The sequence below is a fragment of the Rhinolophus sinicus genome, chromosome 14 (genome assembly GCF_057876585.1).
Source record: "Rhinolophus sinicus isolate RSI-liver-muscle chromosome 14, RSI-T2T, whole genome shotgun sequence".
Classification (NCBI taxonomy): Eukaryota; Metazoa; Chordata; class Mammalia; order Chiroptera; family Rhinolophidae; genus Rhinolophus; species Rhinolophus sinicus.
The window spans coordinates 70347566-70363582 of NC_142514.1; the positions used below are offsets into that span (position 1 = coordinate 70347566).

At 36.6% G+C, this 16017-nt stretch overlaps 1 protein-coding gene across 2 annotated transcripts in view; it reads right to left on the minus strand.

Moving 5' to 3' along the window:
* Positions 1-16017, minus strand: part of DIPK1A (divergent protein kinase domain 1A) — a 90141-nt gene that overhangs the window by 64306 nt on the left and 9818 nt on the right. The window contains exon 1 of one of the 2 annotated variants that reach the window (XM_088791326.1): positions 5459-5568. The exons of the other annotated variant lie outside the window; for it this stretch is intronic. The gene's annotated coding sequence lies outside the window, so the exon portion shown is untranslated. Of the gene's footprint in view, positions 1-5458; positions 5569-16017 lie in introns of those variants that run through there. 2 annotated transcript variants of the gene reach the window in all.

Consider the following 16017-nt stretch of genomic DNA (forward strand, 5'->3'; position numbering starts at 1 on the left):
GTATGTATCCTTATACATTTGCCCATATCCACATAATGTACAACACCAAGAATGAACTTTAATATAAACTGTCAACTTTGGGAGATAAGGACGTGTTAATGTAGGTTCATCAGTTGTAACAAATGCACCAGTCTGGTGCAGGGTGCCAACAGCAGAGGTGGCTGTATGTGTCCAGGGCATATGGGAACTCTCCGTACTTTCTAATTAATTTTGCTGTGAATCTAAAACTGCTCTCAAAATAAAAGTCTACTTTTTAAAAATTAAAGAGCTACAGTTGGTTAGAGCGTGGTGCTGATAACACCAAGGCTGCCGGTTCAATCCCCGCATGGGCCACTGTGAGCTGTGCCCTCCTTAAAAAAAAATTAAAATAAAAAATAAAGAGCTAAACAACATTCAAGAAGTTATCAAAAGAACAGCAAAACAAATAAACTAAAAAACGGGGGTAAACCCAAGGAAGTAAAAGAAAGGGAATAATAAAGACAGAAACTAATACAATAAACAATGACCTAAACTGAAGATCAACAAAATGAAAACTTTATTTCTTAAGAAAAAGTTCCAAGAAGAAACAGGAAATATGAATAGTTTGTATACCTAGAAAGTAAGGAAGGAAAAAGTGTCAAGAAAGCAGGCATGGTCAGCAGTACCCAGTGCCATAAAAAAGTAAAGTAATATTAGGATTGAAAACTGCCTTATGAATCTGGCAATAAGGAGAGACCACTGATGGCCTTAGCAAGAACAGTTTAAGTGGAATGGAATGAAGTAGAACAAGTTTCTAAATGGAAAAAAAAAATGTCCTGCACAAGTTAACATTAACACTAATATACACCTGCAAGAAGCCAGATGTTATTTATTTTTACCTTTACAGAGTCTTGCACATAGATGCTCAAAACAATTATTTGCTGAATTAATTCAGCTGAATGGAGAAGAAAGGACCCCATATAGAGGGCTTTAAATGCTTGACAGTATTGGAATTGAGTTAAGAAGTTTTAAGATTTCTAAACAGATATATAGTAACAGACAGTCTAAAATGACAAATCTGGCAAGATATTTAATACTATATACATATATCAGAAGTTTTCAATATATGTAAAGAAATACACACATAACTAACAGTTCAAATTCATTTCCAGAGTCAGCATATACTGTGGAAGGTTTCCCACCTTTCTCTGTTCATTTCATTTTGGCTCACCTCCACCTCAAAACATCTTGAAACACAGACAGTATGGAAACAAATGAACATGAGCTGTCTCTGAGAGCATTTAGAATGAAATAGCTCAGCATTCCTTTTCTTTTTCATTAAACCATGCATTGCACCACAAAATTAAACAGACATCTCTAGGGATACATATTTGCCAAGCGTGTTTCTGGCAAAAATAAAATCTGGTTCTTCTCCAGGCTTCTATACATGGACAGTAGTGGCAGCTCTACAGAGGGAGATCGAATGCTGGCTGGCTGGTCTGTGGTTACTTAGTAGTGTCGAGATAAAGAATATTAGGCACAGATCATTTTCATGTCCAAAGACTTCTGACAACAAACTTGCTCTGCCTAATTTCTCACATTCTGCTATAATGACAGTTATTTACCGAAGAGACAGATAATTCTAGCCCTGTCTCCTTATTTTACAGACAAGCAAACTGAAGCCCAGAAACGGCAGGTCATTTGTCTGAAATCACACAACTAGTTGGTAACAAAATACAGGTCTGAAGACCCGCCAGTTCAATAATCTTTCAACTTGTCTATTGAACAGTACTGCCTTCTTAAATAATACTAAACAGACCATGTTGCTTGTATCTTAAACTCCTTTTATCTAAGTCATTTCAACACCGTGAAAGTCTTAGGCTCTTTCTGAAACAGTATTTTGCCAGAAATGGCAATATGCTTTTATTTTGTGACCCTGTACCTAATAGTTTTTAAAGGACTGTGTATTTTAAGTCCGAGTCACCAAAGTAAAATGAGGTTAGAACTGGATTAAAAACTATTAAAACAGAATTAAGAAATTCTGTGTCTTTAAACTTGGTAAGATTCTTTAAAAATTATGGCTCAATATATTTAAAGGTGGCAGGGCACTGGAATCAGGATCATAAGACCAGTAATCAAATCTTAGCTCTGCTATTAGCTGTGTGAGTTGAGCCTGTTTCCTCTTCATAAAAAACAAGCATGTTGAATCAGGATCACTAAAACTAATTCCATCATTTACAATACAATTCCAGAACCTGGAGAATAAAATCTTTATCTTATCCTTATTATCTTTTAACTTATTCAAATAATAGAGCAACGAAATAAGCACATCATTCCATACTTGATTAACTAAACAAGTTAAAACACAGGATGTAATCATCTCTACTATAAAAAAAGAAGTGGTAGATTTGGCTCTATATAGAGTCAGAGAGAAGAACGCTATTGTCAGAAAATTGTAGTGCACAGTTGAGGTTATGGTGATTTAGATCACATCTCTCTGGATTCATTTAACTAAGTAGTAGTTTTGAAAACCCAAGTCTAGTTTTTCTGCAGGGGGGGGAATATGGAAGGAGAACATAAAAGAAGCCCAAAGTGGTTGTTTTAGTCCAGTTCTGCCAAAACCATCAAGCACGTACCATGCACCTCTGATCTATCAAGAACCTTGATCTATTGCTTTATTGAATGCTGCTGTATATGGCCCTAAAGGATTTAAGTTTGAGCCTTTTAATGAATAGGTCATCTAGATCTTTTTTTTTTTTAATCTACTGTTAGTAGAAACAACTTTTACCTTCACTATTCTACTTGAGATAATTGTTATTTCATACAGACTATAGATGTTCATTATATGCAATTCACTATAGTATTCTAGAAAAAAACAAAAATTATAAACAGTCTCTTTACCCACAAACCGCCCAGACCTTACAATTGAATAGAATAATAAAAATTTGATGACCTCTAAGTTATACTTTTAGAAATAAATTCTTAACATCTTTTCTGTCTAGTTTATGTAATTCCGTTTAAGTCCTATGTCTGTTTGCTAATAGAAATCAAACACAAAGTTCATTTGTAAAGTGCTTGAAAGGGGGATTAAGGCATTATAAAGAGCTAATCCAATTGATGGTTGTAAAAAGAAGACAATAGGAAAATGTGAGATTATCAAGCTCTATGAGGCAAAACCCCTCCAAGCTCCAGCTCATTCGTCAGACCTAAAATATTTTGTTTTGATTAAACACTGAAGCCTTATATCCCTTTGAGAGAATAAATCATATTTTGGGGCTGTCTGTATCTCTGATTCAGTTTGCCTAGTGCAGTCTTGTAAAGACGGTTGAAACAGAGCAATAAGATTACAAAATTATCAGTTTTATCAAATTATTTATAAAGCTAATTAACTGATCTGAACTTCCGGTTTCTTAACTATTAAACTGGAACAATATCTGTTTTGAAAATCTTGCAATGCTAGTTACCATAAGGATCAAAATGAAATAGTGTATATGAAAGTACTTTGTAAACTGTTTTAGAAATGTAAGGCAACATAACTATTGAGCTTAATTTTTTTAACGCTTTCCTATAAAGTTCAAAACTATGTTGTCACATCTACGTGTTTCTCCAGTCACTCCAACTTCCTCATAGCACATTAACTGGTGACTAAACCATTAAGAATAATTTACAAGTATTACTGCACCGTTACTACATGTTATACTTCTGCCTAATTCCAGCACACATGACTTTCAGCTTATGGGGATCTCAACAGAAATCCCCATCTGCTTTATTGTGCTTTATTGGTCAACCAGAAAAAAGAAAGAAGTCTTAAAATGTTCTTTCAGTCTCCTTCTGGGCTAGGATTGGAACATTCTAGTAGTGAATGACCCAACTATTACCAAAGTGTTCATGCTACTTTTCAAAAAATCCCAACAAAGGTTACCTGAACATCCAATTGGGGGAAAAAAGTACCTTAACTTCTAATTATACCTTATACAAAAATCAGATCCTGCTGGGCTACAATTTTAAATGTGAAAGATAAGGTAATAAAGCTTTCAGAGAAAAACATAAAATATCTTCGTGACCTTAGAGTATTTGAAGTATTTGTATCCTCTTAACAGGACATAAAAACTCTGGCCATAGAAGAAAAAAACTAATAAATCTGATTACAGTAAGAATTTCTGTTCATCAAGAAACAACAATAATGGGCCGGCCCGGTGGCTCAGGTAGTTAGAGCTCCATGCTCCTAACTGAAGGCTGCCAGTTCGATTCCCACATGGGCCAGTGGGCTCTCAACCACAAGGCTGTCAGTTCAACTCTTCGAGTCCCACAAGGGATGGTGGGCTGTGCCCCCTGCAACTAGCAATGGCAACTGGACCTGGAGCTGAGCTGCGCCCTCCACAACTAAGACTGAAAGGATAAAAATTTGAAGCTGAACAGCACCCTCCACAACTAAGATTGAAAGGACAACAACTTGACTTGGAAAGAAGTCCTGAAAGTACACACTGTTCCCAATGTGTGCCCTTCCCCAATGTGTCCCCTTCCCCAATACAAAAAAAAAAAAAAAAAAAAAAGGAAACATTAATAGAGCAAACTGACAACCCACAAAAGTGGAAGATATATTAACAAATCTGAAAAATGACAGAGATTAGCAAATTCCTGTAAATCAATAAGAAAATACAGACCACCCAACTGAAATGTAAAGAAAGGACCTGAACTTGTGTGCTTTCTCAAAAGAGGCTATCCAAATGGTGAATAAACCTGAAAAGATGTCTAACTTCATTAGTCATCCGGGAAACGCAAATTAAAACCATAATGTGATATAATTCTATACCATCAGAACATCTAAAATGAAGAAGGTATACAATACCAACTACTGGTGAGGATATGGAGCAACTAGAACTCTCATACATTACTGGTGGTATAAAATGGTACAATCTTTTGGAAAACTGTAATTATTTATTAAAACTAAATATAGGCATATCTATGACCCGGCAATTCCAGTCCAACACAAACGCTTACCATGTTTCCCCAAAAATAAGACCTAGCCAGACCATCAGCTCTAATGAGTCTTTTGGAGCAAAAATTAATATAAGACCTAGTATTATATTATATTATATTATATTATATTGTATTATACCCGGTCTTATATTAATTTTTGCTCCAAAAGATGCATTAGAGCTGATGGTCTGGCTAGGTCTTATTTTCGGGAAAACACGGTACATATACTCACCAAAAGACAGGTACCAGAATATCCACAGCTTAAATATTTGTAATAGCTAAAAACTGGAAGTAACCCAAATACCCATTAAAGGTGGAATAAATAAGTAGGGATATGCTCACACAATAGAATACTATACAGCAATCAGAATGAACATATGTAACTACACATTACAATACAGATGAATCTCACAAATATAGTGCTAAGCAAAAGAAGCCAGACCCAAAAGATATGAGTCCATTTATATAAAGAACAAAACTAGACAATACTAATCTATTCCATTAGAAGTATAGTGGTTACCAATGCAGGAGATGGTGGTGATAGGAAATGAACATGAAGGGCGCTTCTGGAGTGCTGATAAGGTTGTCAACAAAAGTCTGCTGCCACCAATCCAATGCTAACAGGAGTTTCCAATCTGGGGTGTGGTAAAACGAAAAACTTTATTCAGGTAAAAGGTTGGAAACCAGGGTAACACAGCCTCTGAAGGAAACCGAAAGTATGCTCCCCCAAGACAAAGGGGAAGCTGGCTTATGCAGAGGAAGCTCCTGCCCTGGCCCTCGACTGGTTCATTTTTATGAAGCTGGAGCATAACCCAGCCACCTCAAAGGATGACACAGCCAAAGGGCAGACAGGGCAGTCACCAGAGCCCTGCTAAAGCAAACCCTGCTCTGTAGGGTCAGCCCCTGCACAACAGCTCCTCCACTGTAGTCAGAGCCAGTCCTCACAACCAATCAGCCCCAAGGTCAATCCCTCCCATTCACATGCAAACAGCAATCAATGCTCAACTACAACAGGAAGGCACACATGACCCACACAAGGGATACACCTGGAGCATCTCACTCAGGTGACCAGGGAGACTGCACCACGGGGCCCCACAGAACACACACTTCATAACGCCACTCTACTAAGACTGGGAGGCATGGCAGCCCTACCTAATACATAAAACAAACACAAGGAGGCAGCGAAAATGGGGAAACAAAGAAACATGTCCCAAATAAGAAAACAAAGCTCCAGAAAAAGAAATAAACAAAATGGAGACAGGCAATCTACCAGACGCCGAGGTCCAAACTCTTGTTATAAGGATGCTCAATGAGCTCAACGAGAACTTCAACAAAAAGATAGGAAACAAAAATGGAAATAGAACACATAAAAAAGAACTCATTAGGAATAAAAATACAATAACTGAAATGAAGACTATATTAGAGGGAATCACCAGCAGATTAGATGAAGCAGAGGAAGGAATCAGCAATTTAGAAGATAAGGTAGCAGACAGCACCCAATCAGAATAGCAAAAAGAAAAAAGAATCCAAAAACATGAGGATAGTTTTAGGGGCCTCTGGGACAATATGAAGCGTAACAACATTTGCATCATAGGAGTACTACCAGAAGAAGAGAGAGCAAGGAATTGAGAACCTATGAGAAGAAATAATAACAGAAAACTTCCCTAACCTGGCAAAGGAAATAGATATACAATCCCAAGAAATGCAGAGAGTCCCAAATATGATGAATCCACAGAGGCCCACACCAAGATACATCATAATTAAAATGCCAAAGGTTAAAGATAAAGAAAAAATCTTAAAAGCAGCAAAAGAAAAGCAGTTACCTACAAAGGAGCTCCCATAAGACTATCGGCTGATTTCTCAACAGAAATTTTGCAGGCCAGATGGGATTGGCATGAAATACTCAAAGTGATGGAAAGTAAGGACCTACAACCAAGATTACTCTGCCCAACAAAGTTATCAGTTAGAATCAAAAGACAGATGAAGAACTTCCCCGACAAGAAAAAGCTAAAGGAGCTTGGCACCACCAAACCAGTATTTCAAAGAATCTTAGAGGGACTTCTTTAAGACAAAAAAAAAATAAAAAATGTGAATAAAATAGCAATAACTACATATGTACCAACAATTACTTTAAATGTAAATGGATTAAATGCTCTAATCAAAAGACATAGGGTGGCTGAATGGATAAGAAAACAAGACCCTTACATATGCTGCCTACAAGAGACTCACTTCAGATTGAAAGACACAGACTAAGTGTGAAGGGATGGAAAAAGATATTTCACAGAAAGGGAAACAAAAATAGCTGGAATAGCAATACTTATACCTGACAAAACTGACTTTAAAACAAAGGCTATGACAAGAGACAAAGAAGGACCCAGTAATCCCACTTCTGTGTATTTATCCAAAGAAACGCAAAATGCTTCGAGGGAACGAGTGCATCCATATGTTCATTGCAGCACTGTTTACAATGGCCAGGATCTGGAGGCAGCCTGGGTGTCTCTTGATGGAAGAATGGATAATGAGAAAGAGGTACAGACATACTATGGAATATCATTATATATAATGATATATATTATAATATAATGACATTATATTATAATATAATAATACAGAATAAGACCAGGTCTTATATTAATTTTTGGCTCCAAAAGACGCATTAGAGCTGATTGTCCAGCCAGGTCTTATTTTCAGGGAAACATGGTAAGTGCTTACCTACAAAAAAAAAAAAAATCAGTCCCCTTAAATAAATGCCAAAGTATGCTAAAAGGCTAATAATGAAACTAATTTTAAGCTAACAGCATATTAACCTTTACCAAACTCACAGCTTCAGAGAATTAGAGATCTAGTAGTCTACTGGTAGAAATGCATCCCTTTCTGATTTAAAAGAATTAAAAGGGCATTAGAAAATAATTATTTTCTTCTTACTTCCCTTATCATTGCTCTTATTATGAGCTAGCTATACACAGAACAGAGAGTAATACATACATTATTTTATCTAATCCTAATAACTCCATGAAATAAAAAGGTTATTCTTTTTATGACTTTACAGTTAAGAAGTTTTAGGTTGAGCATGTTGTCTAAAGGAAGACGTCACATACAGTGTAGAGAGAGGACCTGAACCCTGGTGTGTCTGAGTCCCAAGCTCATGCTCTAAACCACCGTTTCATACTGCCTCCTTGTCGTTGTCCTACTGGGACTTTACAGCATGGGGTGATGATAATCTTCTTTGGCTTTTGCCTAATCACCTTAGAAGGCTTACATACATATACACACACAGAACACTTTCCCCCACAACTTTTTTATAAAGACTCCTAGAGGGACTGGACTGTTAAGGAGTGAAAGCTGGACATTAACAAATAAAGACAGAAAGCCCATGCCAGCAGGCCTACAATAAAAATGTTTTGAGTTTTTAACAATGGGCTAAATGGGAAACTAGGGAGAGGTCTCAGCAGACTGGTCTCAAATGAGACGATTCAGTGAGTGTCTTTACTTAGGCCATAATGGAAGAAGCAGAGATAGACTAAGCAATTCTGTCAAAAATAAAGATCAGTGAGAAGGTTCCTGATTGTGAATAGGTGTCTACGTGTGTTTAAATCTTGCTCTAGAGAATATTATTTCCAAAAATTATGCTAACAAGTGTTGATTATTTAATATGGATACTAGCAAAACTTTAATAAAGTTTAGGTTGGTAGAAAAAATACGATGGACTAGACTGTTGATCTGTACTCAGCTTCTGATCTTTAGTCAGATGTTTCTCTATTCAGAAAAGTATCACTCAGCAGGGACTTTCCCAAGTTGCAGAGGAAATAGGCACTTTTATTCATTCTACGTTGGAAAATCCTACCTTAAAAAGTAACTGTTGGGAGCACCCTTCTAGGTGCTAAACGGGATGCTGCCCATTCATGAATCACTTAATAAAGACAATTATATCTATTAAAAAAAAAAGTAACTGTCAGTTTCTGTCAAAGGTTCATTTGAGTTAAAAATCGCACCTTGACCTGAGGATGATTCTATCATCCTTCATTCAGAAGGAAATTCAAAGTTTATTTTTGAACCACTTGACATGAAGTTCATTTAAAACTTAAATGCCATTCTTTATAACAGAGAGAAAACATACTTGTTAATAATGTAAACCTATATACTGAATGAGTATGTTAGAGTTTTTCATACGGTCATAATCAAATTATGAAGTAGGGATACTCCCATCTTCCATCTCTCCCAACACTACAAGGTAATGCAGCCTCCTGGCGGTGCTGTAGTCTTCACAAGCTTGAATCCAAGCTAAATCCACCAGCTTGGATGGAGGGCATCCCATCTAGACAAATAGTTACCTCCTGCCTCTTGAAAGTATTAATAGACACAGGGGGGAAATTCACATGTGGCTCTCTTTAGTAAATATAGATAGTAGTATCCACTTATATCTCCATAGTGGTATTCTATCTGGGCCCTTTCTTCAAATAAAAATGTAAACTGTTTTCTTATTCAAAGTTCTACAAAAATATTAGAAGACTCTTTTTCACATTAGGTAACATATATATGCCCATTTACTTACTGAAAGTGAAGAAAAAACTCCGTGTAACCCTGTAGTTTGTTAAAGCATTTGTTGATCATCATACATAATAATATTCTATATTCACTATGACAAAAATTTTGAATAACTGGTACATGAGTTTTTAGAAATCCTTATGTAATGGATATGTTAACAGCTCTCAATAAGAAAAAATATGTTGATTCCTCCAAGGTAATCATAAACATATACCAAGATAAACAGACAATCGATTTAAAGGGATAAATTGGTCATTTCACTAATTGGACTTCAAACAGTTCTTAGAATGGTAGAGTCCAACATAGAAAGCTATGATGAGTTTTCTGAAAGTCATTCAAGAATGTATAATTTTTGGATATCATAGCATTTTATGAGGAAGCTAAAGCATTCCTCTTTCAATATTGAAAATATTGTTATTAGGGAGGCAATAAAAAATTGAATTGTCATTAGGGAGGTAAGAATAAACTCCCCTAACAATCATCATCTGTTAACGAAAAGAAAAAGGCTAAGAAGGACAAAAGTGCTTGATACAAATCAAACCAAATGCTTGAAATGTCATGCATTTTCTCATTCTTTTTTCTTGAACTTATTTTCCTTTCTACTTTCACCACAATTTTTAAAAATTTTTAATTTGAAATATTTACAGATTCATAGGAAGGTGCTAAGCAATGCACAGGGAGGTGCCATGTACTCTTCACCCAGCACACCCCAACATCTACATGCTGTATTACTAACAACAGCACAACATCAAAACAGGAAATTGACATTTGTACAATCCAGAGCTTATTCCTATTTCACCAGTACATATGCACTCATTTTGTGTGCATATGTGTGTGCTCTATGCAATTTTATCACACATGTAACTTTGTGTAACCACCACCACGATCAAGATACTTAACTGTACCATCACCACAGACTCCTTTATTCTACATTTTTATAGCTCAGCCTCCCTGTCCCTGTCCCTTTCCTATACCCTGGCCACCACTAATCTGTTGTACATCCCTCTAATTACGTTATTCCACAAATGTTATATAAATGGAACCATGCAGTATGTATCCTGTTGAGATTGGCTTTTTATTAAGCATAATTTCTTCTAAATTCATCTGAGTAGTTGCATGTATAAATAGTTCACTCCTTTTTATTGCTGAGTCATATTCCATGGTTTATTTAATCATTCATCCATTGAAGGCCAGACATCGGGGTTGTTTCCAGATTGGGGCTATTACAAAGTGGCTACAAACATTCATGTATATGTTTGTGTGACCATAAGTCTCATAGTTATCTTGGGCCGCCATAACAAAATGCCATAGACTGGGTGGCTTAAGCAACAGAAATTTATTTTCTCACAATTCTAGAGGCTGGAAGTCTCTTCCTGGCTTGCAGGGGAGAGAGGGAGGGAAGGAAGGAGGGGGAGAGAGAGAGACTGACTGACTTACAGATAGCAATCATACAGGCACAGAGAAAAAGAAATGACGTGTCTTCTTATGAGATCACTAATCCCATCATGAGATTCTTGCCTTATGACCTCATCAAACCTAATTATCTGCAAAGGCCTCATCTCCAAACACCGCACAATTGGAAGTAATGGCTTCAACATATTAATTTGGGGGTGGGGTGGGGTGGGACACAATTCAGTCCATAGCAATAAGTTTTCATTTCTCTGGGATAAATGCCCAGGAGTTTAATTTCTGAGCCATATGGTAGTTGCATGTTTAGTTTTTTTAAGAAATTGTCAAACTGTTTTCCAGAGTGGCTGTATCATTTTACATCGCTACCATCAATATATGAATGATTCGGTTTCTCTGCATCTTCGCCAACATTTGGTATTGTCACTATTTTTAATTTGAGCCATTCTGATGATATTTCATTGTGGTTTTAATTTGCATTTCCCTAATGGCTAATGCAGTTGAACATCTTTTCATGTGCTTATTTCCCATATGTATCTCCTCCTTGGTGAAATCTGTGCATGTCGTTTTCCCATTCTTCTAATTGGATTGTTTTTTTATAGCTCAGTTCTGAGAGTTCTTTATATATTCTAGATACTTGTCCTTTGTTAGATATGTGTATTGCAAATATTTTCTCCCAGTCTGTAGCTTGTCTTTTCATTCTCTTAACAAGGTCTTTTCCAAAGGATTTTAATTTGGATGAGATCAAATTAATTAATTTTTCCTTTTATGGATCATGCTTTTCGTGTCAAGTCTACACTTTTTGCCTAGTCCTAGGCCACAAAGTTTTTTTTTTCTGTAAGTTTTAGAGTTTTTTTGTTTTCCATTTATGTCCACGATCAATTTTGAGTTAATTTTTGTATAAGATTTAGGTCATCAAGTTTCTTTCTTTTGCCAATGGACAACCAAATGTTCAGCACCACTTAATAAAAAGGCTATCCCTCCTCCATTTGAATTGCTTTTAGGTCCTTTATCAAAAATTAATTAGTCATATTTATGTGGCTCTATTTCTGGGTTCCCTATTCTATTCCATTATCTATGTGTCTATCCCTACGCCAGTACTACACTATCTTGATTAATGAAGCTATGCAGTAAGCTTTAAATCAGGAAAGGTGATTCCTCCCACACAAATTATTTTCAATTTTATGTTTGAAAGTCTTTTATTGGCCACTCTATTATATTTTTCCTTATCAAAAATCTGTCTATAAATTGAAAATAAATTTCTCTTTATTTTCTGTAACAAAAGACTCCAAGTTTAAAACAATTTCTTCTGTTTTGAGTTCTCTTTATTACAATTATTACTACCCAATCAATTAAAACTACAAATTTTGATTTTAAACATTCTTAAACATAAGAGAGGAAATTTTATTAAAGAGATGGGTGAAAATTTTCTTTTTCAATTAGTTCACATTTCCAAGCAGTGATTATTTATTGCCAAAATGAAATCAAGTTCAGCAGCAATTCTACCCCTACTTTTTGTTTTTATAATTTTAAGTGGTGAGTGCCTTTCCACATAAATGAGAAGATGAGAATGGAAGTCTTGTTAGAGCAATTATTTCTTAATTCCTTGAAGTCTTTTGAGTTACGTGACAAACAACAGTAATCTACCATCAAAAGTATATATATAATACATGTATATATATACTTAATCTATTAGTTAATTAGCAAACAACTCAATTATTTTAGTGAGAGCAAAAAATTGGAAACTAGTTGAATCCCGAAAGAAACTGTTATCCAGTCATTCCCTCAGATAGTGTTACTTAGTCTTTCACTATTTTAACACAGACACCAGTAATTTCATTTGCTCTTTGTTAGGCTCCCAGTGGTTTTTACATCCAGGGACCTTCGTAAGATCCAAAATGGATGAGCAGTACGCCTTTCCTTTGTAATAGTGGGAGAAGGGCAACTGTGAAAGGGAAGGTGGCAAAGCAGACCCTGCTGGACATTCTCAGGTAGAACGTTAGAAAAAGGACATGGGGTGTTTGAGGATCTACAGATTGGTTCCCTGAAACTATGCATGCCTCACACTCCTTGAAAAGTGTACCCCACTTAAAGACAAAAGCGAAGGTACATTCGCAGCCCACAGTATCAACACAGGGACTGTATGAAGTGAACAGTAAATACTTGTTGATGAGGAAAAGTGCAACAGCAAAATCACAAGCACCAAAATAGCGACACAATATATCAAAAGACGAACTCCATTTGAAAGCTAAGAATCAGACTGAAGCAAATTAAGTTGTTGCTTAAAGCACAATAATTAAGGCCTTTAAATTTGCCAGACCATTCTGCTATCACAGACTAAAAAGGCTTGTTTACCCCTTCTCTGTCCTAAGAGAATAAATTATCTCATGAGTATTTCACCCAACTGCTACTTAAAAGCTGATGAAATGTTTAAGCAATTCATTACATTAATATAAAAATCTTTTATAGAACAGATGTATAATCAAAACCAAAGCGTGGGGAACACTGAATAAAGTGGAAAGGATATCCGCTCTGGTGGTCATCCCCAGTTTTTGCCTGGCTGGCTCTTGCTTATTAGATCTCAGGTAACCATCCCCTCCACAGCAAAGTTCTCCAACCAATGGCCAACATAGATGCTCCGACACTCATTATCACATCACCGAATTATTTGCACTGTGTACATAGCGACCTGAAATTTTTGTTGGTTTTTTAAAATTCATTTATTATCTATCAGTGCCCCTCACCAAAAACAAAATGCAAATTCTGTGAAAGCAGAGCTCTATCATATCACTGCTACCAGCCAGTGCTTAACTGTGTAGCTGGTACACAGCAGGTACAAAATATCCTGTTGACCTATAACCTATAGAAATCAGGCACAAAATTGATGCTGATCTAAGACGCTAATCTTTAATTGAGTAGTGTTTTTTTCTTCTTTTACTAAAAAAACTGTTGTTATACAAGATTTTTAATTAAAAAAAATAGTATCATTATGCCTTTGAAGTTATCTACTCTAATTCTCTTGCCTTATTTTATTGAAATAATTTATTAATTATACAATACTTAAACAGACCCTGCAGCCATGAAGATAAACAGGGTAAGTAGGTAAATATCCAGAAGAAAGACAGTTTAAATTCACATCGGGACTTTCAGTTCAAAATGGTAGATTGAGGATATATGTTTACTACTTACTGCTTGCAAAACCATACTCAAATAAGGGAGACAGAAGCAGCAATAAACCTCTAATCGCAAAAGGAAAGGGAAGTAGGGGGTTCACCAGCAGATGAAAGATTCAATAAATTTCTAGAATTAGAAAATCAGATGGAATTGTGTTGATGGATGAGAATCAGAGAAAGCCACAGCCCAAAATACTCCACAAGGAAACCTAAAAGGAGCTGGATCCAAACTGCTTTTGGAACCGCTAGAAGGAATCCAGAGAGCCAGTCTGCCCTGGAACACCTGACGGCTCCGGGCTCTGGGCCAGCAGGTACGAGGGAGGGCAGGAGTGAGAAGTGGGCTGAAGACAGTGGGGATAATTGAAGGTCTGTACCGGGAACTGTGTTGGTTGGCACTCCCATCTGCTTCCCCCACCCCCACAGAGAATACAGGCAGCCTGGCATTAAACCTCCGTCAAAAAACCAAATCGCTGGAGGAACAAACGACCTGGAGGAAGCCAAACCTTCTACTGGAAGCACAGTCCACCCAGAGTGAAGCACTGCTTTGGCAGGAGGGTCCCCAACCTGAGCACAGGCTCACGGAGAGCAAGCCAGCCAGCCAAGGACCCTGCACTACACAGAGGGCTCAGCCAGCCATCCACTCAGGTGATAGGTTTAGGGGGCAAAGAGACCAACTTTTAAACTAGCAAAAGAAATCCACACCAGTTCCTCAGTTCTTTCTAAAATATAAATAGATAACCAAGGATTACCAGGTCTGTAGGGGAAATCCAGCAGCATGAACAAGAAGAGCTAAGATCAACATAAAACAAGGAATCCTGAGGGGAACAAATATAATTTAAGATGTAAGAAACCATTTTTTTAAAAAAAACCCTACTATGATCAAAAGATTCAAGAGGGTATTGTATTCATAGAAAATAGGAATTGGAAACCACAAAAAAGGAATGAAGAACTTGGAAGAACTCTGTTAAATTAAATTAAAAATTCTTAGAATTTAAAGAGTGATTAGAAAAGGAAAATCAACAGATGATCTAGAAAACAGAATTGAGAAACTCAGAATGAGAGCATATGGATAAAAAGATGGAATTGATAGAGAAATTATAACAGACATAAAGAGCTAATCCAAGAAGTACAACATTTGACTAGTACGAGCCCCAGAAAGAGGGAACAGGAAAAAGAGAGGGGAGAAACTACTAAATAAATAATAGAATTCCCCAGAAGCAAAGAAGGGAGGCAAGTCTTAAGACTGAAAGGACTCAGTGAGTGCTCAATAAATCTGATGAAAGACCCTCATCTATACGTCTCCTTAAGGAACCTCAAAACAAATATAAAAATGAAACTCTGAACAGGAAAAACAGGTCACCCACAAAGGACTGACCAAACTGACTTCTTGTCAGCAACAGAGGATGTTAGAAGACAAGGGAACCACGTCTTCACATTTTCTAAAGCCAATTATTTTCAGCCCAGAAGTCTACTCCCAACCTAACTACAAACAAGTACTAAGGTAGAATAAAAATAGTTTTAGACATGACTCAGAAACTTTAATTCCCATGCTTTTTTCTAAAGAAATTATTTCAGTATATACTCCAGTAAAATAATGACATAAATCAGGATACTGGAAGAATCAAGTTCCTGAGAACAATGATTCCAAGCCAGGAGAAGAGTGGAGGGAAATCCTTGGAAGACTGAAGGGAAATCCTTGGAAGAGTCGAGGGAAATCCTTGGAAGGGTGAAGGGAAATCCTTGGAAGACAGCTCTGTAGTAGCCTAGAAAAGCATCTGGTCACGAAGGGGGATTCTGCAGAACAGAAAATGTAACAGAGTATGGAAAAGGTGAGGCCATGATAAAGGCATATTATGCCAAAAAGGAGGGAAGAGGAAGACGGGAAGGGGAGAAGAAAGGCAATTAGAAACTGCCTGGAAATTAATAAAAGAAAAAAAGGGGGGAAAGATACATT